Source organism: Cynocephalus volans, chromosome 10 (genome assembly GCF_027409185.1).
Source record: "Cynocephalus volans isolate mCynVol1 chromosome 10, mCynVol1.pri, whole genome shotgun sequence".
NCBI lineage: Eukaryota > Metazoa > Chordata > Mammalia > Dermoptera > Cynocephalidae > Cynocephalus > Cynocephalus volans.
This window is the reverse complement of record NC_084469.1, coordinates 77,130,577-77,134,897: the sequence shown is the minus strand read 5'-3', so window position 1 is coordinate 77,134,897 and position 4,321 is coordinate 77,130,577.

Sequence of the window (4,321 nt, the reverse complement as noted above, 5' to 3'; positions counted from 1 at the left end):
CAAAACCAGAGGTTGGCAAACTACTGTCCAAATGTTTTTGTAAATAAAGTTTTATTGGAACACAGTAATGCCCATTAGTGTACATATCGTCTATGGCTGTTTTCATACTACATCACAGTAGCTGTTGAGTAGTTGCAACAGAAGACCATATGGCCTACAAGCCTAAAATATGTACTATCTGGGCTTTTAAGAAAAAAGTTTGCCTGTCCCTATTTTAAGCTGCTAAGTTTTGGAATATTTGTGACCTAGCAATAGATAACTAATAGATACAATGACTTTCAAATCTAGAACGATGGGCTCAACTGGGCTTGCATGTCTTGGGCTAGGGCATCTAATTTCAGTTTAACTCAATTGAATAGGTATTAACTGAGCACCTATTGTGCACTGGGCATGGTCTCAATCGTATTCCAGAATCCTGCATTCATTTCTTTATTTACTGTCCCCTCCAGCATTCTCTTGGTCTTTGACACTCTGTAGGTATGCTAATGTTTGTGGGTTTAAATTGGCTTTTAGAGATTGGAATTAGCAAGACACTCTCTAGAATGCAAGAAAGAACTCTGTAATCATGGGGAGGTGAGCAGGAGGGCATTTAGCTGGCATGTTCGTGCACAGTCATGTTAGTTTTCAAAATATGGAAACATTACTATTCCACCTTACACTGAGCCTCCCAGGGCCCTCCTGTCTCACCTTCCTTTCCCAGGACCCCAAATGTCCTACCTTTCTTCCTTGTGCAATGATCCAGCGACCAAAAGAGTAAGGTGTGGCACAGCAGGGGCTGCCTGAGCTCCTGAGGTCCACTCTGATTGGTCAGCTCCCATGCCATGCCAGTGATTAAATATTTACATGCCACTCAAGGATAAACCCCTCACCACCGTTACTGCTACCCCTCCATCTTAGTCTTGGAACATGAATAAAGGAAGCAAATCACTGCTTTCCAGGACCAGATATCTGGTGTGGTCCAGAAGAAGTACTCAGTACTCATGACAGAATTCATAGGCATCTATTGAATGTTTGCCCCTTTTTGAAGAAGACAAGGGAAGAATATGAAGAGAAACAAGATGTGGTCCCAACTTCCAAGAAAGGGGCAATCTGATTGTGTATGTGTGTCTGATCCTAACTGGGAAAGAGGGTCTGGATTGAACTTCTGGGTTGAACTTCATCTCCACTTTTTATCAGCTGTGTGACCTTGAGGAAGTTAGTTTGGTTCTCTGTGCCTCAGTTTCCTACTCTGTGACAATAATGGTTTCTACCTTGTAGCATTTTGTGGGGATGAACTAACACATGTAATGTGCTAAGAATAATGCCTTGTACCTCAGCAAATGTTAGAAAACACCATCACAGTCCAGGGGCCTATGAATATGCCCTGACGGGGTCATTGCTGTGGGTTAATTGTGTCCCCCAGAAGGTCATGTATTGGAAACTTGACCCCCTTGTAACAGTGTTAAGAGGGTGGGAAATCCTATTATGATAATTGAAAAGTGGGGCATTTAAGAGGTGATTAGATTGTGAGGACTGTGACCTTCTAAATAGGTTGATCCATTCATGGAGTAACGGGCATGGTTCTGATGGCTTTAAAAGGAGAACAAGTGAGCAAGTTAATTCTCTCTTACTCAACCCATTCTCGCCATGTGACACCTGGTCACCACGGGATCCTGTAGAGGGTTCCCACTCAGAAAAAGGTCCTCATCAGATGTATTCCATGGGCCTTAGACTTCCCAGCCTCTGAAACTGTAAGAAATAAACTCTATTTCTTTATAAATTGACCAGTTTCAGGCATTCTGTTATAAGCAACAGAAACAGACTAATGCAGTCATGATAATGGCAAGATGTATGTTCAGTATGTGTTGACTGAGTGCTGACTCGGTTCCAGGCTCTGGTCTAGGCCCCATGCATAGAGACAAGGCTGGCATCATGGCTGTGTGATTGCCACACAGGGCCCCATGCTTGGAAGGGCCCTGCACTTGGTTTAATACTCTGTTATTGCCATCTTGAAATTCTTAAGTCATTTTTGAATGAGGGGTCTCACAATTTTTATTTGGCACTGGGCCCCAGAGTGGGAGCATCACTGGTCCTACACATTGAGGTAGACAAAAAGTCTGCATCCTCAGGGGCCCTGCAAGCCTGGTGGTCATCAGATGGATCCACCATAATTACATCATAGAGCTGTAAGCATTCTGATGGAGCGTCAGGCCTAAGCATTCTTTTAATTTCATTTAAAGTACCCTCATATACCTATTAGCTTTTATGGATGGGAATAGGGTGATGGAGGGAGTACTACATTCATGCATAACAATAAATGGAAAAGATGCCTTTAACATATGTTAAATATATGATGATGCACCTTCCATGCATCTTGGTTGGATGGGAGCAGACAAAAAGACCTATGTGAGACTGCAACAGAAACCACAGCAAAGGCCAAGCCTGTCTTGTACCATCACTGATATTTGGAGAGGAAAATCAGTAGAGAAACCAGGTCCCATGATGCATCCAGTTAAAGGAATGCTGCTTGGATTTATTTTCTGCAAGAGGAATAAGGTCTTGAAAACTGAAATCTTTTTGAAACCTTTGGAAAATCCCACTTTAATCACCGATGACAGTTTGACATTTTTCCAGCTGTTTGGGAGCAGTAGACAAGTCAAGTTGCTCGGCAGGGCACAGGCTGGCATGCTGGGATATGTGTGGGTTCCCTTCCCTTTCCCCGGTTCCTTGTGGCTTTGAGGAAAAAAGAAGTGAAAACAACAAAACCTGGTCTCTTGCAGAGTTCATGCCAGCCTATGCCATCTGCATTTGGGGATTTTCTCTTGAAAATGAAATCTTAATTGGGTAACTTTTCCCTTCTTCTCAGATCCATAGATTCACTTCCTTCTCATCAGTGCACCACTCTAGCAGCATTTGTATCTTTCTGTCATTAAATCCACCTCTCAATTGGGAGAAGTGTTTTCTTGGCTCATCAGGTGACATTGAGAATCTTCTATTTCCTTCCATGTGTCTTCCATGAACAATCAAAACATGAGTGTGGATTATAACCCAAGTTCCACTGTGAGCTGGCCTGTTGGTTAAGAGCATGTGCTCAAATCTCAGGTCTGCCTCTTACTCTCTGTGGGGCCCTGGGGAAGTTTTGTGGCCTCTCTGTGCCCCAGTTTCCCCATCTATAAAATGCTATTAGGAGAATTAAGTGGTTTAATACATGTAAAGTGCTTAGAACACATAATTAAGTGCTTAGGCACATAATTACATATTTAACATATTTTAAAGGCATCTTTTCCATTTATTATTATGCATGGGTGTAGGACTCCCTCCCTCAACCTATTCCCGTCCATAAAATCTAGTAGGCATATGAGGGTACTTTAAAAAGTTTATGGAAAAATGGAATTAAAAGGTAATATGAATCTTTCCATGAACTTTTTGAAGAACCTTCGTATAACACTATGTGCCAGGTGCGGTTTAAGCCCTTTACAAATATTATCTACTTAACCTTCAAAACGATCTTATGAGGTAGGGACTGTTGTTTCCCCTATTTTATGGATGCAAAAAAATGGAGGCATAGAGAGGCTGAAGAACTTGCCTGAGGTCACACAGCTAGTAAGTGGCAGAGTCAAAATTCACACTCGGGATTCGGCCCTAGAGTCCCTCCACTTTAAAACACTGTGCTCTGCTAATATACATACGGCATGTCTTTCTGGACATTGAGGACTTTTCCTTTTCAGAAAACATTTAACTTACTGAAGAGCACTATCCACACATGAAATGCATATATCCAACATGTAGACCACATTCATTTTCACAAAGTAAGAACACCCATGTAACCATCATGCAGACCCAGAAACAGAAGATGACAGCCCCTCAGAAGCCCCTGGGTCTCCTTCATCACTTCCTCAGCCCTGAGGGTAGCCACTAGCTTCCAACAGCATAGATTAGTGTTGCCTATTTTTTATTTCATGAAGATGGAAATATGCAGTATGTATTCTTTTGTTTCGAATGCTAGTCTTAAACTCAACATCATGTGTGTGAGATTTACCCATTTGTTGCATGTGATTGTAAATTGTTTATTCTCGTTACCTCATAGTGTTTCACTTACAATTTATCCTTCTATTCTACCCTCTATGGGCATTTGGGTAGATTTCATGAATAGTGCTGCTGGGAACTTTCTGGTGCATGCCTTTCAGGGGACATACGCACGTATTTCTGTTGGGTGTGTCCATCCCTAGGAGTGGAACTGCTGGGTCAGAGGGGAGACATATGTCAACTTCAGCAGATACTGCCAAACACTTTGCCAGTTTTTGCAGGACGTTGAGAAGTGGCATTGGGAATGAAGTGGGGG